Raw genomic sequence first — 24,071 nt, forward strand, 5'->3', positions numbered from 1 at the left:
GTGTTAGTTCTAAAAGGTCTTGTAGGTCTTCACAGAACCGTTCAACTTTAGCTTCTTCAGCGTTACTGGTTGGGGCATAGACTTGAGGCGAAGGGCGATGGCCAGGAGGAGCAACTCCACGTCCAAGGAACCGTGGCTGCGTGGGCGCAGGAGGGCCTAGAGGAGCTATCCCACACTGAAGGTCAGGAAGGGCGGCGGTGAGGAGATAACCCTTGTCCAAGGTAAGGAGCAATGGCTGCGCTTTGCTGGAGCAGCCGTGAAGAGATACCCCACACCCAAGGTAAGAGAAACCCAAGTAAGACGGTAGGTGTTGCAAGAGGGCATCAGAGGGCAAACACACTGAAACTATACTCACAGAAAACTAGTCAATCTAATCACACTAGGACCACAGCCTTGTCTAACTCAATGAAACTAAGCCATGCCCGTGGGGCAACCCAAGATGGGCGGGTCATGGTGGAGAGATCTGATAGAATGTGGTCCACTGGAGAAGGGAATGGCAAACTACTTCATTATTCTTGCCTTGAGAACCCCATGAACAGTATGAAAAGGCAAAATGATAGGATACTGAAAGAGAAACTCCCCAGGTCAGTAGGTGCCCAATATGCTACTGGAGATCAGTGGAGAAATAACTCCAGAAAGAATGGAGGGATAGAGTCAAAGCAAAAAGAATACCCAGTTGTGGATGTGACTGGTGATAGAAGCAAGGTCCGATGCTGTAAAGAGCAATATTGCATAGGAACGTGGAATGTCAGGTCCATGAATCAAGGCAAATTGGAAGTGGTCAAACAAGAGATGGCAAGAGTGAATGTCGACATTCTAGGAATCAGCGAACTGAAATGGACTAGAATGGGTGAATTTAATTCAGATGACCATTATATCTACTACTGCGGGCAGGAATCCCTCAGAAGAAATGGAGTAGCCATCATGGTCAACAAAAGAGTCCGAAATGCAGTACTTGGATGCAATCTCAAAAACGACAGAATGATCTCTGTTCGTTTCCAAGGCAAACCGTTCAATACTTTCCAGTATAGTATCCCACAAATTCTAGCCATGACAGCCTTTCCAAATTCAAATTTCTGTTTCTTCAACTTGGCAATACCAATTCTGGTTGAGTTCTCCCTTCCTGCACTGAGAAAACTTCATCAGGGCAGTAAGCTGGGAAAATTTTAGGACTCAACAATGTTTGCTTCCCTTCTCTCAGTCCCATGCTGTGTGTTCAACTTACATTTCCTTCTTTACAAGATCAGTGATACAAACCATAAAGAAGGCTGAGCACTGAAGAATTGACGCTTTCAAATTGTGGTGCCAAAGAAGACTCTTGAGAGTCCCTTGGACTGCAAGGAGATCAAACAAGTCAATTCTAAAGGAAATCAACCCTGAATATTCATTGAAAGGACTGATGCTGAAGTTGAAGCTCCAATACTTTGGCCACCTGATACAAAGAGCCTGATACATCAGAGTCATTGGTAAAGACCCTGATGCCAGGAAAGATTGAAGACAAAGGAGAAGGGAGCGGTAGACAGCATCACCAACTCAATGGGCATGAATTTGAGCAAACTCCAGGATATAGCAAAGGACAAGGAAGACTGGCATGCTGCAGTCAATGGGGTCACAAAGAGTCAGACACAATTTAGCTACTAAATAACAATGACCCAGCAATCCCACTACTGGGCATATACCCTGAGAAAACCACAATTCAAAAAGATACATGTACCCCAAATGTTCATTGCAGCATTATTTACAATAGCCAGGATATGGAAGCAACCCAGATGTCCATTGACAGATGAATGGATAAAGAAGTTTGGGTACATGTATACAATGGAATATTACTCATCCATAAAAAAGAACGAATTTGAGTCAGTTGTAGTGAGGTGGATGAACTTAGAGCCTGTTATACAGAGTGAAGTAAGTCAGAAAGAGAAAAATATTGTATATTAATGCATATATAGGGAATCTAGAAAAATAGGACTGATGAATGTATTTGCAGGCATGGAATGGAGACACAGATATAGAGAATGGACTTGTGTACACAGCAGGGGAAGGAGAGGATGGGACAAACTGAGAAAGTAGCATTAACATATATACACTATCATGTGTGAAATAGATAGCTAGTGGGAAGATGGTGTATAACACAGAGAGCCCACCCTGGTGCTCTGTGACAACCTAGAGGGATGGGATGTGGGGTGGTGAGAGAGGCTTCAGAAGGAGGGGATATATATAATTATGACGGTTGCACATTGTTGTATGGTGAAACCAACACAACATTGTAAAGCAATTTTCCTCTATTAAAAAAAAGAAAAGAAATGTTGGTTAATTAAATATTAGCAGGTGAAAAAAATGATAATCTCTTTCATTTTGCTAGTGATTGTCTCAGAAATGTGAGTCAGTTTTGGGTAATGAGACATAAGGATAAATTAATGAAAGGCTTCTGGTAAAGATTTTCTTATGCCTAAGAGGAAAGAAACACAGGAAAACATCTAAAATTGTGACAGTCATCTTGCTATCAGCTTGAGACTAAGAGATGGCAGAACACAGATATGGAAAGAACCTGGGCTCCAGATGGTATCATGGAGTTAATAAATCAACTAATTCTGGAACCCCCTACACCCGGACTTTCTGTTTCCTTATTGCTTAAGCCCATTTCTGTTTCTTATAAATGAAATAATGTTTTATATGGAAAACTACATTGGATGCTTGCTCAATTTTTATCTTTTTTAATGCATGTCAGTAATATTGTTTTGTTCTTCTATTGCCACCTTTTCATAGCCACATATCCTTACTTTATAGATGCAGTTTGCTTGACTATCTTCGAGAACAGTAATTTAATTTTTTTTTAAGTTCTGTTTCCTAAATTAACTTTGTTTTCTCTAGGGTTGAATGTCCTATTTGTTCATCTTGGTTCTTCTCCTCCATGCTGTTGGTTTTCCTAATGTCTAATGATTCTTAATTATCTATTTATATTTTTAATTATAATTTTTAATTATTATATTTTTAAGCCAAAAAGTTGGCTTAAAACTCAACATTCAGAAAACGAAGATCATGGCATCTGGTCCCATCACTTCATGGCAAATAGATGGGGAAACAGTGGAAACAGTGTCAGACTTTATTTTTTTGGACTCCAAAATCACTGCAGATGGTGACTGCAGCCATGAAATTAAAAGACACTTACTCCTTGGAAGGAAAGTTATGACCAACCTAGATAGCATATTCAAAGGCAGAGACATTACTTTGCCAACAAAGGTCCATCTAGTCAAGGCTATGGTTTTTCCTGTGGTCATGTATGGATGTGAGAGTTGGACTGTGAAGAAGGCTGAGCGCCGAAGGATTGATGCTTTTGAACTGTGGTGTTGGAGAAGACTCTTGAGAGTCCCTTGGACTGCAAGGAGATCCAACCAGTCCATTCTGAAGGAGATCAGCCCTGGGATTTCTTTGGAAGGAATGATGCTAAAGCTGAAACTCCAGTACTTTGGCCACCTCATGCGAAGAGTTGACTCATTGGAAAAGACTCTGATGCTGGGAGGGATTGGGGGCAGGAGGAGAAGGGGATGACAGAGGATGAGATGGCTGTTTGGCATCACTGACTCAATGGACGTGAGTCTGAGTGAACTCTGGGAGTTGGTGATGGACAGGGAGGCCTGGCATGCTGCGATTCATGGGGTCGCAAAGATTTGGACACGACTGAGCGACTGAACTGAACTGAATGATTCTTGATTATCTATTTATATTTTTAATGCAAGACTAGGTTGATATATAGCTTATAGTCATTCTCTTAATAATTGAAACTATATTTCCACAACTGCTATCTCTCCTTCACTGCAGAATTGATGAAAGGCTCTAGGTAAGAAACAGTCAGAAAAGTTCATTAAGTGGCTAAAAAAGGGAAGACTTTACTCAAGGTGAGTGCTTTATTTTAATCATGAGTGGACTGCATTTTAAATTTTCTTTCTTCTTTCCTCCTTAAATGTTGTGAATTTAAAGACTTGTCTTCCACGTAATCTGATTCTCTGATCCCAAGACCCGACTGGGAGTCCCCCTCAGGCAGATTTTCCAATTTGATTAGAGAGTGGTAATCACGGCTTTATCCTGAGGCCAAACACTGCAGCCGGCTGCTCTATATATAGAGGAGATGATGACTGGCTGAGTTTTCCAGGGCAGACCTTTAATTAGTTACCCATGGTCCACTCATGCTCCCTGTCCTTGTTAACTCTCTGAAGCTCTTTAAGAAAAAAAAATCTCTAACTTATGTCTTAAATCACTGCTATATTTGCTTAGCATGTGATTTGCTCTGCTGTGCTTTCTCCATCGATTGGATGCCATCTTCATTAATTGAGCTTTGCTTTTGTGGGCCTTTGGTGTATGGGACTGAATTAATCCTCAATTCACAGTAACCAGTTATCATCAGTCTACAATATTCCATCATCATCATCTATTGGTACTACTATTACTATTATTTATTTTGGTCTTCATGCAATATTCCAACTTTTTTTCTTTTTTAATTTTTTGGTCATGCCAGGCAGCATTCAGGACCTTAGTTCCTCTGCCAGGGGTCAAACCCACACCCCCTGCGGTGGAAGAATAGAGTCTTAACCACTGGAACACCAGGGAAGTCCCATCAACCCCTATTCTTGTTTATACGAAGAATTTATTTTTACTTCATGTATTTTTAGGGCTTCCCTGATGGCTCAGAGAGTAAAGAAACCACCTGCAATGCAGGAGACCCAGAAGACATGGGTTCGATCCCTGGGTCAGGAAGATTCCCCTGGAGGAGGAAAATGGCAATCCACTCCAGAATTCTTACCTGAAAAATTCCACAGACAGAGGAGCCTGGCAGGCTACAATCCAAAGGGTCTCAACGAGTCAGACACGAATGAATGACTAAGCATTTATGTATTTTTAACTTACATAAATGGTACTAAAAAGATTTGTTTCTTTTTTCAGTCAACACTGTTAAATATATACCCACCATATTCTATAAATACACAATTAATGCTTTAGAGTGCAATCTGGTAGTCCATCATAATCCTCCACTCCATTTGTTTATTTATTTTTCCATGTCGAATACCTAGGTTACCTCCAACTCTCTACTTCCACAAACACTTCATAGGGATTCTTATTTCCCCATATATTTCAATATTTGCTATTTTTATACTTTCTAATTTTTGCCCATCTGAGGGACATGAAGTAGTATTTCATTGCTATTTTGTTTCTTGAGCATCTCTTCCCATCTACAAGGTTAGCCATTTGGATTTTCCCATCTGCAAATTGCCTGTTAGTCAGGATATCTTAGATTATGGTACTCAAAAAAATTTTTTGGCTTAAAAAAAGAAATGTTTATTTTCTATTTTTGCTACATGTCCATAGTGATTGTCAGAGGAGCTCTAGTCCTTAGCCACTCAGGGACCAGGGGTGTTGAAGCAGCCATAATCTTGGACACTGCCAGTCCTTATCCCAGAGGAAAAGAGGACACGATGAATCATGCATTGGCTCTGGAGCTTCCACCCGGAAATGAACAAATCATTTCCACTCACATTTCTTGGCCATGACTAGTTACATGACCACATTTAACCTCAAGAATATGGGAAAGTACAATCCTACTGTCCAGAAGGAGGACTGAAAATATTTGGTAACCAAGCATCATCTGTCCTTCTAGTCAAAAAATATTCAGTTGTGTTTTTTTTCCCCTTTATAAGATACACCCCTCCCTACCTAAGGGAATTGTCTAAACATTGTTAAGTAGGGAAATTTTTTCCTTCTACTCTTTTAGGTTCTCACTGGGGCCCCTGTAACAAAAGACGAATTAACAAGAGAAAAACAAACAGAAGGTTACTCCCATGAATATTTCATATGTATACCTGGGAGTAACTCAAGGTAGAGTAACTCAGGGAGGGGGCTTAGAACCTCAACTTATATAGTATCTTCAACAAAGAACAATAAATTCATAGAAAAATGACAGAACAAAGGCAATAATTTCTTAGGCTTCCCAGGGCAAACTGCAGAAAGGTAAATATACAGGGAATTAATGGTAGGCAGAGGCTAGTAGTAAATTTATTATGAGATTCCTCTGGTGTTTCCTGACTGATAGGGTCTAAAGTTACCTCTGGGAATTAATTTTTGTTCTTATTCATAAAGAAGGGAGAGGGAACACCGCTGAAAATTTATATCCTGCTTTAAGGCAAGTAGGAAGAGGGCAGGGAACTGTTTTTGTATTTGCTTCTTCTCCACTGACTTCAGCTCAATTCAGTCCTTTTGCCAAAGTGGCATGTATTGGGGTAACATATTTTGGTTTACTGTATATTCCATACAGTCATACCCACCTTCTTCTATTCATATGTTCCTTGGGGGATGCATATGTTCCTTGCTTTGACCCAGGTTTCCTTCCATGGGGGTAGTTACCTTGTCCTTTATTCTTTGCAACCCCTGGTTCTACCTTCTGGAAGAGTCTTTCCTCTCCAACATCTTTGGCCTTATCTGATATAAGCATCAGCACGTTTCCTGTCCATTGATGGTTGCAGGCCCTAGGGTCATTTTAAGGTTCAAAGGGTCACAGACTTTTTAAAGTTTACACTTAAATTTTTTTGGCAATACAATGCTCTGTAAAACACAGTAGCCTTGTTATTTACTTGATTCCAGTCAGTTCCATATGACAGAGCTCATCCACAGTTATTTTCTAAATGTACTTAGATTTGCTACATTCTTTCTTTCTCATCCAGTTCCCCACCCCTTCCCTCTCACTTAATTGCAAATAAGGTATTCAGCTTTTGTGGAAGAGCTGCACATTTAGACTCTTTCCTGGGAGCTCTTTTGTCCAATCAAAAGGAATTACTGGATACCTCACCTTTAGTTGGACCTCAAATTGAGACATCTTCATCCATTCAAAAGTTTTTATCACTGGATGAAATGGCCATAAACTTGACTTGATCCTTGACCAAAAGCTGAGGTGTTTTTTTTTTAATTGTTTATCTGGTTGTGCAGTATTCAGGATCTAGTTTCCTGACCAGGGATCAAACCTGGGCCCCCTGCATTGGAAGCTCAGAGTCCTAGCCATTGGACTGCCAGGAAAGTCCCAATGCTGAGTTGTTAGTTGGCTTTTAACCTTTCAAGTCCTTCTCATTTTCCTTTTACTTGTTAGGGTTGAGAAACAGTTATCACTTCCAACTGCACAAGAGCCCAGTTTTCTGGCCCCCTCTCAATTTCCTTCCATTCCTGCTTGGAAACATGTCAATTATATTCTGAGATGATTTCAAACACAGTCAACAGAAGCTAATGCTTGCTGCTATCTTCTTTTCCCCTCAGGTTAAAAGTGTATACAGTGTAAGAACCTGCCTTCCAAGTTATTGCAGGTGGCAGTTTTACCCAATAGTTTGCCACAAAATAACACGAACTGCTGTCTTCAAACGGGTGCTCACAGTGTCCTCACCATCTGTTAACCAGTTTCTAAGTCATTGCACAAATTTTAGCTAATATTGTTCGGTAGGACCCCACTTCTGTATCAGTCAGGATAAACTAAATTGCGCTAATATGACAGACAACCATGAAATCTAACAGTTCAAAGCTACAAAGAGTATTTCTGGATCACTACGAGTCAGCAGGAGTCTCCACTTATCAGAGCCGCTCAGAAACCCGGGCTAATGGAATCACCACCATCACGAATATTGCCTGTCAGGACACCAAAGGGGGGAAAAAGTGGTAAACTGCACAACGGCTCTGCTTCTGCAGAACCATTTAAGGACTTTCAGTTTCTGCTTAGAAGTGACACTTGTCACTTCCAAAGAAATTTTACCGAGAACTAAGCAAGTTACATGTCACCCCTAACTTCATGGAGACAGGAAAGTGTAATCGTACCACAAACCCAGGAGGAAAGTGAGAAATATTTGGTGACAAACTTCACCAGACTTATCTCTGAGAAGTCATTTCCTCCTTTGCATCTGTTCTTCATCCTCCAACTTTTTTCACATAACTATTGCTTCAATAATTAGAAAGGTTTTTTTTGTTTTTTTTAAGGGCCCATTGGTTCAGGAAGAGATGAAGGTTTTTGTAAAAGTTGACAGGAATGTATTGGGACTGATACACATATACTACTATATATAAAACATAGATAACTAATAAAAATACTTTGGTCGTCTGATGCAAAGAACTGACTCATTGGAAAAGACCCTGACGCTGGGAAAGATTGAAGGCAGGAGAAGGGGACAACAGAGGATGAGATGGTTGGATGGCATCACCAACTTGATGGACATGAGTTTGAGCAGGCTCTGGGAGTTATGATGGACAGGGAAGCCTGGCGTGCTGCAGTCCATGGGGTCTCAAAGAGTCAGACACGACTGAGCGACTGAACTGATTGAACTGCATAAGAGCCCACTGTATAACACAGGGAACTCAATACTCTGTAATGACATGTATGGGAAAAGTGTCTAAATAGAGTAGATGTATGTATGTGTATCAGAGAAAGCAATGGCACCCCACTCCAGTACTCTTGCCTGGAAAATCCCATGGACGGAGGGGCCTGGTGGGCTGCACTCCATGGGGTCGCTAAGAGTCGGGCACCACTGAGTGACTTCATTTTCACTTTTCACTTTTCACTTTTCACTTTTCTGCATTGGAGAAGGAAACGGCAGCCCGCTCCAGTGTTCTTGCCTGGAGAATCCCAGGGACGGGGGAGCCTAGTGGGCTGCCGTCTATGGGGTCGCACAGAGTTGGACACGACTGAAGCAACTTAGCAGCAGCAGCAGCAGAAGCACATATGTGTATAACTGAATCACTTTGCTGTATAGCAGAAACTAACACAAAAATGTAAGTCAACTATACCCCAATAAAAATTAATAAAAATAAACAACAAAAAAAGAAAAATATTTGGTGAATGGAACTAATGACTACCAATCTCATATACTTTGTCCATTTTTATTCTGGTTCCTATTATTTTCTTGTTACTTGTTAGAGGTCCGTAGGGTCTAGAAGATATTGCTGCCTCATCGGTTTTAAATGTTGAAAAGATCTTCTCTCCACCACTCAACTGTTAAGTTTGTCAATGGTGTCCTTCACTGAGCAGAAATCTTTTATGCTAATGTAGATAAGTCATCAATTTTTTCCAGATTAAATTTTCTGCATTGGAGATCTTGTTTAAGAAATCATTTCCCATCCCAAGGTCACAAGATGTGATACATATACTTTCCACACTTAGATTTTATATATATCTAAATAATTCATTTTTAAAGGTATAGAGATCTTTTATCATAATCCACAAAATGAGTCAATATTCTCAAAATTCATTATTTTTTCACTGATTTCTGATTCCATCTTTGTTATATTTAAAATTTATTGACATCTGTTTCTGTTCCATTGAACTATTTATTTGCTTCCACTCCAGTTCTACAATGGTACTATGCTGCTGGTAAGTCACTTCAGTCGTGTCCGACTCTGTGCGACCCCATAGATGGCAGCCCACCAGGCTCCCCTGTCCCTGGGATTCTCCAGGTAAGAACACTGGAGTGGGTTGCCATTTCCTTCTCCACAATGGTACTATAGTTTTGTATAATATGTAAATACACATTAGGGATAATTCGTGCATTTCCTCAAAGTTTTTAGTTATCTATGATCTTCTATTCTTTCCTATACATTTCAGAATCAATTTGTTAAGTTTCTAGATTATTTCTGATAGAAATTCTACTCAAAGTATTGATTAATTTGAAGGATAATTTACATATTTGTGGTGTTAAAATATCCCACTCTTTAACATGGTATATCTTTCCAAACATCCTGGTCTTCATTTATGTCTTTCATTAGAGATTTAAAGCTTTTCTTGTACATTCTTTGAAAGATTAATTTCTATAAATATTATATAGTGTTTATTGCTATTGTGAATGTTATCTGAGTTTGTATTACATAGTCAGGTTGTTAACAAATGATATAGAAAAATGCTGCTGCTGCTACTGCTAAGTCACTTCAGTCGTGTTTGACTCTGTGCGACCCCATAGACGGAAGCCCACCAGCTCCTCCGTCCCGGGACTCTCCAGGCAAGAACACTGGAGTGGGTTGCCATTTCCTTCTCCAATGCAGGAAAGTGAAAAGTGAAAGTGAAGTCACTCAGTTGTGCCCGACTCATAGCGACCCCATGGACCGCAGCCCACCAGGCTCCTCCGTCCATGGGATTTTCCAGGCAAGAGTACTGGAGTGGGTTGCCATTGAGGAATGCTACTGACTTTAAAATTTTGTTACTGTTGCAACTGGGTTTACTAATATAAACAATTATCGGATATTCTATTGAGTTTTCTATGCATATGATCACATTTATCCTTTGAAAATAATTATATTTGTTCTCTTCTCCAAACCTTAAATCTCTTTCTTCACTTTTTAATTTGTATTAATCTAAAAAGATCTTCACGACCCAGATAATCACGATGGTGTGATCACTGACCTAGAGCCAGACATCCTGGAATGTGGAGTCAAGTGGGCCTTAGAAAGCATCACTACAAACAAAGCTAGTGGAGGTGATGGAATTCCAGTTGAGCTATTCCAAATCCTGAAAGATGATGCTGTGAAAGTGCTGCACTCAATATGCCAGCAAATTTGGAAAACTCAGCAGTGGCCACAGGACTGGAAAAGGTCAGTTTTCATTCCAATCCCAAAGAAAGGCAATGCCAAAGAATGCTCAAACTATTGCACAATTGCACTCATCTCACACGCTAGTAAAGCAATGCTCAAAATTCTCCAAGCCAGGCTTCAGCAATATGTGAACCGTGAACTTCCTGATGTTCAAGCTGGTTTCAGAAAAGGCAGAGGAACCAGAGATCAAATTGCCAACAACTGCTGGGTCATGGAAAAAGCAAGAGAGTTCCAGAAAAACATCTATTTCTGCTTTATTGACTATGCCAAATCTTTTGACTGTGTGGATCACAATAAACTGTGGAAAATTCTGAAAGAGATGGCAATACCAGACCACCTGACCTGCCTCTTGAGAAATCTGTATGCAGGTCAGGAAGCAACAGTTAGAACTGGACATGGAACAACAGACTGGTTCCAAATAGGAAAAGGAGTACGTCAAGGCTGTATATTGTCACCCTGCTTATTTAACTTATATGCAGAGTACATCATGAGAAACACTGGACTGGAAGAAACACAAGCTGGAATCAAGATTGCCGGGAGAAATATCAATAACCTCAGATATGCAGATGACACCACCCTTATGGCAGAAAGTGAAGAGGAACTAAAAAAGCCTCTTGATGAAAGTGAAAGTGGAGAGTGGAAAAGTTGGCTTAAAGCTCAACATTCAGAAAACGAAGATCATGGCATCCGGTCCCATCACTTCATGGGAAATAGATGGGGAGACAGTGGAAACAGTGTCAGACTTTATTTTTCTGGGCTCCCAAATCACTGCAGATGGTGACTTCAGCCATGAAATTAAAAGAGCTTACTCCTTGGAAGGAAAGTTATGACCAACCTAGATAGCATATTGAAAAGCAGAGACATTACTTTGCCAACAAAGGTTCGTCTAGTCAAGGCTATGGTTTTTCCAGTAGTCATGTATAGATGTGAGAGTTGGACTGTGAAGAAGGCTGAGCACCGAAGAATTGATGCTTTTGAACTGTGGTGTTGGAGAAGACTCTTGAGAGTCCCTTGGACTGCAAGGAGATCCAACCAGTCGATTCTGAAGGAGATCAGCCCTGGGATTTCTTTGGAAGGAATGATGCTAAAGCTGAAACTCCAGTACTTTGGCCACCTCATGCGAAGAGTTGACTCATTGGAAAAGACTCTGATGCTGGGAGGGATTGGGGGGCAGGAGGAGAAGGGGATGACAGAGGATGAGATGGCTGGATGGCATCACTGACTCGATGGATGTGAGTCTGGGTGAACTCCGAGAGTTGGTGATGGACAGGGTGGCCTGGCGTGCTGCGATTCATGGGGTTGCAAAGAGTCGCACACGACTGAGCGACTGAACTGAATGGAACTGATTCTAATGCTAAGGTTGAACAGAGGTGGGGATATTATTCATCCTTGGCTTGTTCATAATTTTAAATGCCTTCAATAAGCATGTTTTTTGAGGTGTAAATTATATTTAGTGAATATCATAGATCTTCAGTGGACTCTTTAATCAGTTTTGTTGGAAACAGACATTTGTTCACCTCAGAGTGTCCCCTTGTGCTCCTTCACAATCTCTCTCCTCTCCAGAAGCAACTATTCCAATTTTTATAATTATGGCAATTGTGTCTTTTCTAGAATTTCATGTGAATGGAATAATAATAGAATGTATTTTTATGCACCTGGCTTCTTTCAATCAGAATAATATTTTTGAGATTCATCTGTGTTATCACTTATATCCTTTTTAGTGTTTAATAGTATTTCATAGTATGACTATACCACAGTTTGTTTATTCTCCTTTCGATGGGCATCTGGGTTATTTTCAGTTTGGGACTATTAAGAATAAAACTGCCATGAACATTCTTATACTAGACTTTTTGTGGACACAGCCTTTTTTATTTTTCTAGGAGTAGAATTGTTAGTCATAAGGCAGTTGCATCCTTAACTTTTTAGGAAACCATCCGTTTTCTAGTGTTATTGCTACATTTTAGACTTCCAGCAGCAATATGTGAGAGACCTAGTTGATCCACATCTTATACAACATTTAGTATTGTAAACGATCGTAAATCTATTTCATTTCACCCATTATATCAGGTATGTATGATTTCCCTTATTGTAGTGGTGCCTAATTGCTTTAATTAGCATTTCCATGATGACTAATGCTTTTGAGCACTTTTTAAATCTAAGTTGACTAGCTGTATTTCCCTATCTTTGGTGAAATGTTTTGAATTTTTTACCCATTTAAAAAAATTGTGTTGCTGCTTTTATTTTTATCATTGTGTTGTAAGAATTTTTTGCATACTGTGGATAAAAAAGCCCTTCAAAAAGCCCTTCATCATATAGATGTATTGTGAATATTATTCCCAATTTGCCTTGCCTATTTGTTCTTTAATTTTTGTTGTCCACCACCCCCCCAGCTTTTTTTTTTTGAGACTGTCAAGATATTTAAATATTTCATTATACAAAGTTGTACCCAAAATTGTGCTTCATTTTTTCACTATATACTTTAACTTAAGGAAATCTGTAAAAACAGTACATTTCAGAAATCCTGAAAAATTCCAGAGGCTTCAGCAATATGTGAACCGTGAACTTCCTGATGTTCAAGCTGGTTTTAGAAAAGGCAGAGGAACCAGAGATCAAATTGCCAACATCCGCTGGATCATGGAAAAAGCAAGAGAGTTCCAGAAAAACATCTATTTCTGCTTTATTGACTATGCCAAAGCCTTTGACTGTGTGGATCACAATAAACTGTGGAAAATTCTGAAAGAGATGGCAATACCAGACCACCTGACCTGCCTCTTGAGAAGTTTGTATGCAGGTCAGGAAGCAACAGTTAGAACTGAACACGGGACAACAGACTGGTTCCAAATGGGAAAAGGGGTTCGTCAAGGCTGTATATTTTCACCCTGTTTATTTAACTTCTATGCAGAGTACATCATGAGAAACACTGGACTGGAAGAAACACAAGCTGGAATCAAGATTGCTGGGAGAAATATCAATAACCTCAGATATGCAGATGACACCATCCTTATGGCAGAAAGTGAAGAGGAACTAAAAAGCCTCTTGATGAAAGTGAAAGTGGAGAGTGAAAAAGTTGGCTTAAAGCTCAACATTCAGAAAATGAAGATCATGGCATCCGGTCCATTCACTTCATGGGAAATAGATGGGGAAACAGTGGAAACAGTGTCAGACTTTATTTTTTGGGGCTCCAAAATCACTACAGATGGTGACTGCAGCCATGAAATTAAAAGACGGTTACTCCTTGGAAGGAAAGTTATGACCAACCTAGATAGCATATTGAAAAGCAGAGACATTACTTTGCCAACAAAGGTTCGTCTAGTCAAGGCTATGGTTTTTTCCTGTGGTTATGTATGGATGTGAGAGTTGGACTGTGAAGAAAGTTGAGCGCCAATGAATTGATGCTTTTGAACTGTGGTGTTGGAGAAGACTCTTGAGAGTCTCTTGGACTGCAAGGAGATCCAACCAGTCCATTCTGAAGGAGATCAGCCCTGGGATTTCTTTGGAAGGAATGATGCTAAAGCTGAAACTCCAGTACTTTGGCCACCTCATGTGAAGAGTTGACTCATTGGAAAAGACTCTGATGCTGGGAGGGATTGGGGGCAGGAGGAGAAGGGGATGACAGAGGATGAGATGGCTGGATGGCATCACTGACTCGATGAACGTGAGTCTGAGTGAACTCCGGGAGTTGGTGATGGACAGGGAGGCCTGGCGTGCTGCGATTCATGGGGTCGCAAAGAGTTGGACACGACTGAGCGACTGATCTGATCTGATCTGATTGTCTGACAGAAAAGACTAATCAAATAAGAAAAATTTTTTTCACAATCCTTGGAAAAGCCCACTTCTATAATAACCCATAGATCAACACAACTTTCAGCCCATATCCATTGTGGTTTTGGACAATCTTGTAATTAACTTCCAGGATGTTGATATTGGGCCCAGCAGTGAGGAGGAGGGGTTGTATATTTAAAGTCTTCAAGTAACAAACTTATTCTCTGTCTGCATCAATCAGCACAGGCAGAGAATCCAGACTAAATGGAACTCAAGGGTTGTCTAGAATGAGACCCATACAGGGTTGCGTTTTTTCCTTACTGTATACATCCCAGCCTTGGATCCATTCACTTCCAAGCTAGCACTGTATCTTTGGGCTACTCCTGAAGCCTCAAAATTTTTCATTCAATTCAACTGACACCTGTCTCTTGAACACTTTCATCTGTTGCCACTGATAATTCCCTCTTGCATCATTTAAAGTAAATCTAAGGTTTCATTGATGGCTCAGTGGTAAAGAATCTGCCTGCCAATGCAGGAGACAAGGGTTTGATCCCTGATCCCACATGCCGCATATGAGATAGGTAACTAATAAGAACCTGTTATATAGCACAGAGAACTCTACTCAATACTCTGTAATGGCCTATACGGGAAAAGAATCTTTAAAAAAAAAAAAAGTGGACATATATATAACGGATTCACTTTGCTGTACACCTGAAACTAACAGAACCTTGTAAATCAAGTATACTCCAACAAAAAGTTTAAAAGTATTAAAGGAAAGCCAGCATCATATAAACAGCATACACTTAAGGAGCTGAATGCTTAACATACAGAGTCACTGGTATATTAAAGGTCTATTTCAAGATGCTTCTCTTGTATGCTTCATTTGTTTTTTTAGCAAGCAAAGCCCTATAAAGGATGGCTTCATCTATTCCTCATAGTCAGATTCATCTTCATCTTGACTAATCTAGAAGTAACAAAGTTCATAAGTCTGCTTCTCAGATGCAACCACATGAAGCCATTGTTCTTTTGAAGGTATTTCTTGGTAAAGTATTATAAATACCTTTTAGAGAACTGTTTCTGAGAAACAACTGTGATTTTATTCTTGAAGGATTCAAAGTGAGTAACATTCCCAAGATCTCTAATCTTTCCATTCACTTTAACCTTCTCCTATAGAAACCGTTCAAAATTTCCAGAGTCAAAAGTTCTATCTTTTGACTCTGTGAGTAAGGTTCAAATCAAATCTCCAGGTTGACTTTCTTGGGCTTCTTGTCTTTCTTCAGTACCATCTTGGAGACTGGCCTCTTGATCTCCCCTTGGCTTTTTTCCCTTAATATTTATTTTATCTTATTTGGCTGGATCAGGGTTTAGTTGCAGCATGAAGGGTCTTCAATCTTCATTGTGGCATGTGGACTCTTAGTTTTGGCATGTGGGACCTAGTTCCCTGTCCAGGGAATCGAACTCAGGCCCCTGCATTGGGAGCTTGGAGTCCTAGTCACTGGACCACCACGGAAGTCCCTTGCCTATTTTCTTGATGGTGCTTTCTGATGAATAGAAATTTTTAATTTTGATGAAATCCAATTAACCAATCCTTTATGGTTTATACTTTCTGGATCCTCCCTAAGAATTCCCTGCCTACCCAGGGGTCACAAAAATATTCCCCTAGCACTTCTAGTAGCTTTATTATTTTAGCTCTTATGTTTCAGCCTATAATCGGACTCAAATTGGGTTTTGTGTATAGTGTGAGGTAGGGATTGAGGTCCTTTACTTCTCATATGGATATCCAAATTTTCTAGCACCATTTATTAAGGATATTTTCCTTTCCCCATTGAATTTGCTTTGTTATTTTAATAAAAAATCATTTGTTTGTATATATGTGGATCTATATCTGGACTCTCTTATTTGATTCCATTAGTTTATTTGACCATCCATTCTCCAGTAGCATATTATTTTGGCCGCAGTTTGGGTTTGTCTTTTTTCCTTTTTTTTGTCTGAAACATGTCATTACTTTGATTTCATATTTTTTAAAGTTTTACTGGAGTATAGTTGATTTACAATGTTGTGTTAGTTTTGGGTGTAGAGCAAAGTGAATCAGTTATACATATATCCATTCATTTTAAGATTCTTTTCCCATATACGCCATTACAAAGTTTTGAGTAGAGTTCCCTGTGTTATACAGTAGGATCTCATTAATTATCTATTTTATATATAACAGTGTATATATGTCAAGCCCAGCCTCCCAACTTACCCTCCCTGCTTTCATAATTTAAAAGGTATTTCTGTTGGAGATAGAATTACATTTGCAGGGTGTTTTTTTTTTTTCTTTCAGCACCTTAAGAAAGGTCATTCAATTTCTGCAGTTTCCAAAATCTTGATGCAAAATGATCAAATCTTACTGTTGCTCCTTTGAAAGTACATCAGTTCAGTTCAGTTCAGTCGCTCAGTCATGTCCAACTCTTTGAGACCCCATGAATCGCAGCATGCCAGGCCTCGCTGTCCATCACCAACTCCCGGAGTTTACTCAAACTTGTGTCCATCGAGTCCGTGATGCCATCCAGCCATCTCATCCTCTGTCGTCCCCTTCTCCTCCTGCCCCCAATCCCTCCCAGCATCAGAGTCTTTTCCAATGAGTCAACTCTTCGCATGAGGTGGACGAAGTATTGGAGTTTCAGCTTTAGCATCAGTCCTTCCAGTGAACACCCAGGACTGATCTCCTTTAAAATGGACTGGTTGGATCTCCTTGCAGTCCAAGGGACTCTCAAGAGTCTTCTCCAACACCACAGTTCAAAAGCATCAATTCTTCAGCGCTCAGCTTTCTTCACAGTCCAACTCTCACATCCATACATAACCACTGGAAAAACCATAGCTTTGACTAGACAGACCTTTGTTGGCAAAGTAATGTCTCTGCTTTTGAATATGCTATCTAGGTTGGTCATAACTTTTCTTCCAAGGAGTAAGTGTCTTTTAATTTCATGGCTGCAATCACCATCTGCAGTGATTTTGGAGCCCCCCAAAATAAGTCTGACACTGTTTCCACTATTTCCCCATCTATTTGCCATGAAGTGATGGGACCAGATGCCATGATCTTCGTTTTCTGAATGTTGAGCTTTAAGCCAACTTTTTCACTCTCCACTTTCACTTTCATCAAGAGGCTTTTTAGTTCCTCTTCACTTTCTGCCATAAGGATGGTGTCATCTGCATATCTGAGGTTATTGATATTTCTCCCAGCAATCTTGATTCCAGCTTGTGCTTCTTCCAGCCCAGCATTTCTCATGATGTACTCTGCATATAAGTTAAATAAGCAGGGTGACAATATACAGCCTTGACGTACTCCTTTTCCTATTTGGAACCAGTCTGTTGTTCCATGTCCAGTTCTAACTGTTGCTTCCTGACCTGCATACAAATTTCTCAAGAGGCAGGTCAGGTGGTCTGGTATTCCCATCTCTTTCAGAATTTTCCACAGTTTATTGTGATCCACACAGTCAAAGGCTTTGGCATAGTCAATAAAGCAGAAATAGATGTTTTTCTGGAACTCTCTTGCTTTTTCCATGATCCAGCAGATGTTGGCAATTTGATCTCTGGTTCCTCTGCCTTTTCTAAAACCAGCTTGAACATCAGGAAGTTCACGGTTCACGTATTGCTGAAGCCTGGCTTGAAGAATTTTGAGCATTGCTTTACTAGCGTGTGAGATGAGTGCATAATGCGTCTTTATTCTCTGGCTACTTTTTAGTTAGCTACTGGTTTACTTAGCTACTTGGCTACTTACTTATTCTCTGGCTACTGGTTACTTAGCTTTGGTTTTCAGCCATTTAACTAAGTATTTAGGCATTATTTTCTTTGTATCTGTCCTACTTGGGTTTTACCAAGTATCTTGAATCTATACATTGATATCTTTGATCAGTTTTGGAAAGTTCTTGATCTTTCTCTCTTCCAACTTTGCTTCTAACTCATTCTCTCCATCCTCTCTGCTTGGATTCCAGTTTCACTATGTGTAAACCTTTGATTGTGTCTTGCATGTCTCTTCTTTCCATTGTTTTTTTTCTGTGGGCTTCAGTTTGGATAATTTATATTGACCTTTGGGTTTACCAATTCTGTTTGTTGCTTTTAAATCCATCAGTGAGTTTGTAATTTCAGAAATTATACTTTGCAGCTCCAGAAAAAGTCCATTTGATATTTTTACAGATTACAATTCTCTGCTAAAGTATTCTTTTTAACAATTTTGTCATACTTTCCATTTTCCCCTTCAACATATTTGAAACAGTTCTTTAAAAATGCCTTGTCTGAGGCAATTGAAATACATGCAAAAATAAATAAATGGGACCTAATCAAACTTACAAGATTTTGTACAACAAAGGAAACCATAAACAAAATGAAAAGATGACCTACAGACTGGGAGAAAATATTTGCTAATGATGAAATCAATAAATGCTTAATTTCCAAAACATACAAGCAGCTCATACATTTCAATAACAAACAAAAAACCCAAGCAAAAAATGGGCAGCAACTTCCCTGGTGGTCCAGTGGCTGGGACTCTGTATCCCAATGTCTGTCAAGATGGTGGCAGCAGTGACCTTCCTCTGGCTGCTGGACCAGGGCAGGCTGGTGGCATGGAGCCTGCCCAGGGGGCACCAGGTGCTTCAGTGTGCAGTCCTCACTAGCTGGTGAGGAGGTCACACACACTGGCCAGTTTTATGACCATAACGACTATAGGCAACTCCCATTTGTAGGTTGTCAGAAGGAAGTGAATGAAAGCTCTACCACTGACCTGATAGCAGAGCAGCCTGTGAGTGAAGTCAGAAGGCAAGTGGTATCTTGTGACAGGAATGAAGAGATCCAAGGCCAGCCACGGTGTACATAAACTCGGACAAAGAAACAAAGGAGGCAACATGTAGCTACTGTGGACTGCAGTTCAGACAGCACCATCACTAGGGGGATGCACAGGCGTACTTCAGTGATGGAGTGAATCAGGAGACCCTTAGTGCTGTATGCATTGATTCACTAGTGTGGAATAAAGGGTGTTGTCCTCAAAGAAAAAAATAATAAAAATCTTGTGTAACTGGAAAATATGGGTCAACTGTGGGTCTTCTTTTTTTTTCTCCTGAGCACATATGATCCCATTTTCCTGCCTTTTCACGTGCCTTATAATTCTTTATTGTACACTAGAGATCTGCCAGGTGGCACTAGTGGTAAAGAACCCACCTGCCAATGCAGAAGACCTAAAAGACGAGGGTTCGATTCCTAGATGGGGAAGATCCCCTGGAGGAGGGCATGGCAACCCACTCCAGTATTCTTGCCTGAAGAATCCCATGGACAGAGGAGCCTGGTGGGATACAGTCCATACAGTTGCAAAGAGTTGGACAGGACGGTAGCAACTTAACACGCATGCAGAGATCTTACATATATGAACTAAGACTGAAGAATTTTCCCTAGATAGGTTTTACCCTTTCTATCTTATGTAGATAAGATATGGTGCCAATCACAACAATGTGATTAAAAAATAAACTAGATTGAGGTTGGGTTCTAGTTCTTTTTGACTCAGTCTCCCTCTGGTTTGATTGAAAGCTAGTCACGTCTTCATTTCCATAGCCATAAAACACCGTGGGGAATTCGTTTATGCGTTTAAGAAATTTGATTAGCCTCCAAATCAATACAGCTTCAAAATTTGGCAAATATCGAGACCAGCTGTGTGTTTGACACAACCACCGCCTTCCTCTAACGACTTTGTCTCCTAAGCACTGTGAATCTGTGGGGAAACTTCACTTTCTTATTCTACACCCTTCCTGCTACACACACTTCCCCCAGCCTCCTGTGTCACTCATTGAAAAGTGAAAATGTTAGTCGCTCGGTCATGTCTGACTCTTTGCGACCCCATGGACTGTAGTCCGAAAAGCTCCTCTGTCCCTGGAATGCTCCAGGCAAGAATACTGGAGTGGACAGCCATTCCCTTCTCCAGGGGATCTTCCTGACCCAGGGATCTAGCCCAGGTCTCCTGCAGCAAATGTTCTGTGAAAGAAGACTGGCTATGCTGCAAAGGTGCTTTTCAATCAAAGGCCCCATATTTTTAATTAAGGAAAATAATTTGACATTGTGTCTTAAAATACTTTATCTTGTTTCTTTTTCTGAGACTCCAGTTGAATGCATGTCATCCACTCCACTTATGTCATCCATACCTCTTAACTTCTCTGTATCCTTTGTGATATATTTTATGTTGACTTTTGTCCTCTGCCTAATCTTCCAACACTCTCATCTGTTCTTTGCCCAAATACATTCTGCTGCTTTCCCCAGTTATTGCTTTCAATGATTACGCTTGTCATTCCTAGTTATTTTTTTAATAATTGCTCCTCTTGCTTTATATTTACAATGCTTCTCTTACGCCTTGAAAGGATATATGTATTGTTCTTAATGCAAATTCTTCTTCACTTCTGTGATAGTCATGGTTTGTTGGTTGTTTTTGGCTCAGAGCTCATGTTTCCTTGGAAGTGTCAGCTCTCTCAGCCAATAATGTGTACTTTGGAAGGAGGAGTGAGATTAAAGACCAGAGTCCTACTTTGACGCCTCCTCCTGAAGTTCTGAGGGGAGCGCCTCAGGGTGCAGAGCCTCTGAGCATCTGTTTCCTGTTTGTCCACGACTATAGAGCCCTGCCTTTCAAAAGAACGTGTTTGAACTCTGCCCTAGTCACTCCTCTTTCCTAAGAGCTGCCTCTCTGTGTAGTCATTTTTCCCAATCAAGGTGTGGGGGAAGAAGGAGAGACTGCTCAGTGGCTGCCTGCCAGCCTTTGTTGAATCTATTTCTCACCCCCCGTTGTTGTTTAGGCACTAGTTCAGTTCAGTTCAGTCGCTCAGTCATGTCCGACTCTTTGCGACCCCATGAATCCCAGCACGCCAGGCCTCCCTGTCCATCACCAACTCCCGGAGTTCACTCAGACTCACGTTCATCGAGTCAGTGATGCCATCCAGCCATCTCATCCTCTGTCGTCCCCTTCTCCTCCTGCTCCCAATCCCTCCCAGCATCAGAGTCTTTTCCAATGAGTCAACTCTTCGCATGAGGTGGCCAAAGTACTGGAGTTTCAGCTTTAGCATCATTCCTTCCAAAGAAATCCCAGGGCTGATCTCCTTCAGAATGGACTGGTTGGATCTCCTTGCAGTCCAAGGGACTCTCAAGAGTCTTCTCCAACACCACAGTTCAAAAGCATCAATTCTTTGGCACTCAGCTTTCTTCACAGTCCAACTCTCACATCCATACATGACTACAGGAAAAACCATAGCTTTGACTAGACGGACCTTTGTTGGCAAAGTAATGTCTCTGCTTTTGAATATGCTATCTAGGTTGGTCATAACTTTTCTTCCAAGGAGCAAGCGTCTTTTAATTTCATGACTGCCATCACCATCTGCCATGATTTTGGAGCCCAATAAAATAAAGTCTGACACTGTTACCACTGTTTCCCCATCTATTTCCCATGAAGTGATGGGACCGGATGCCATGATCTTCGTTTTCTGAATGTTGAGCTTGAAGCCAACTTTTCCACTCTCCACTTTCACTTTCAACAAGAGGCTTTTTAGTTCCTCTTCACTTTCTGCCATAAGGATGGTATCATCTGCATATCTGAGGTTATTGATATTTCTCCCAGCAATCTTGATTCCAGCTTGTGCTTCATCCAGCCCAGCGTTTCTCATGATGTACTCTGCATATAAGGTAAATAAGCAGGGTGACAATATACAGCCTTGACATATTCCTTTTCCTATTTGGAACCAGTCTGTTGTTCCATGTCCAGTTCTAACTGTTGCTTCCTGACCTGCATACAGGTTTCTCAAGAGGCAGGTCAGGTGGTCTGGTATTGCCATCTCTTTCAGAATTTTCCACAGTTTATTGTGATCCACACAGTCAAAGGCTTTGGCATAGTCAATAAAGCAGAAATAGATGTTTTTCTGGAACTCTCTTGTTTTTTCCATGATCCAGTGGATGTTGGCAATTTGATCTCTGGTTCCTCTGCCTTTTCTAAAATCAGCTTGAACACCAGGAAGTTCACAGTTCACATATTGCTGAAGCCTGGCTTGGAGAATTTTGAGCTTTACTAGCGTGTGAGATGAGTGCAATTGTGCGGTAGTTTGAGCATTCTTTGGCATTGCCTTTCTTTGGGATTGGAATGAAAACTGACCTTTTCCAGTCCTGTGGCCACTGCTGAGTTTTCCAAATTTGCTGGCATATTGAGTGCAGCACTTTCACAGCATCATCTTTCAGGATTTGAAATAGCTCAACTGGAATTCCATCACCTCCACTAGCTTTGTTTGTAGTGATGCTTTCGAAGGCCCACTTGACTTCACATTCCAGGATGTCTGGCTCTAGGTCAGTGATCACACCATCGTGATTATCTGGGTCGTGAAGATCCTTTTTGTATAGTTCTTCTGTGTATTCTTGCCATCTCTTCTTAATATCTTCTGCTTCTGTTAGGTCCATACCATTTCTGTCCTTTATCGAGCCCATCTTTGCATGAAATGTTTCCTTGGTATCTCTAATTTTCTTGAAGAGATCCCTAGTCTTTCCCATTCTGTTGTTTTCCTCTATTTCTTTGCACTGATCGCTGAGGAAGGCTTTCTTATCTCTTCTTGCTTTGTGTCCAACTCTTTGGAACCCCATTGACTGTAGCCTGCCAGGCTCCTCTGTCCATGGGATTTTCTAAGCAAGAATATTGGAGTGGGATGCCATTCCCTTCTCCAGGGGATCTTCCTGACCCAGAGATGGAAACTCCATCCCCTGCGTAGCTGCCAAGGAAGCCCATTTCTCACCCTAACTGGCTTCAAAACTGCCTTTGAGGTTACCTTGCCATTTGCAGCTGGTGTTATATTGGTGTGTTCTGCCCATAGAAGTGGAAAGGAAGATTATTGTGGAGGAGAGAAAATCCACTAGAAAGTCTTCCCCTAGATTCTCATCCATCCATGATATTGACTTTCTCCACCTATAATTTGCATATCCACACAGACTGGGACCTGTCTGACTTCTGTTTCTCCAAGTTTGATTCTGGGATATATCACTCCTCTTTCATTATACAGTGTCTTCAAGGCTGAATTCAGGGGAGGAAATCCTCAGTTTACTTAATTCAGCATCAAGATGGAACTCTGAAACCCCCTGCTTTCCATTATCTAGAAATTTCCCAATATTTCTGGTCTGCCAGTGGCTCTTCATCTTATTTTCTATTTCTATTGTGTATTGGTTACTTTAAAAATTGATTGTATATCTGCTCTGTCATTTCAAATGCAAGGCCATATTCTGAAAGTCCTCCTCCTCTTATTTTGAAGGATCTCCTACTTGTTAAGAAGCTGGGGTCTCATCTTCCCTCTCCCTAGCTTTCCCATCTCTAACATGGGAGCAAATGGACTAAGCGGTATTTGCGGGCCTTCCCCTTCTCTTGCGCTATGACTTCAAGGATCATGCCTGGCTATTGTTTGGCTTGTTTCCTTCTTTACATTCCGCATTAGTTTAGAAATGTGGGTGGGGGCACCACATTCTCCCTGATCTCACTCTGGTCATGAGAAGTCAAAATGGAGAGCCGAGAAACGAAGGCAGTTTCCTCTTAGAAGAAAAGCGTAAACCATCTACAAAAACAATTCCAAAATGAACCACCAAGCTAGATGAACAGAGGACTATCCTGAGAAATGTGAAACTGGTGGCAGGGAGATAATTTAAGGATTTATTATTCCCAAAGCAAAACCAGACTT

The 24,071-nt window shown here is 40.7% G+C and overlaps 2 pseudogenes; one reads left to right on the forward strand and one right to left on the reverse strand.

Annotated features, from left to right (window-relative positions):
• Positions 1–15,278: 15,278 nt before the first annotated feature.
• On the reverse strand, positions 15,279–16,501 carry LOC113899302 (annotated as a pseudogene).
• A 2,411-nt stretch (positions 16,502–18,912) lies between these two features.
• Positions 18,913–19,320, forward strand: LOC113899336 (annotated as a pseudogene).
• Positions 19,321–24,071: the final 4,751 nt, after the last annotated feature.

The sequence above is a fragment of the Bos indicus x Bos taurus genome, chromosome 10 (genome assembly GCF_003369695.1).
Source record: "Bos indicus x Bos taurus breed Angus x Brahman F1 hybrid chromosome 10, Bos_hybrid_MaternalHap_v2.0, whole genome shotgun sequence".
NCBI classification, from domain to species: Eukaryota; Metazoa; Chordata; class Mammalia; order Artiodactyla; family Bovidae; genus Bos; species Bos indicus x Bos taurus.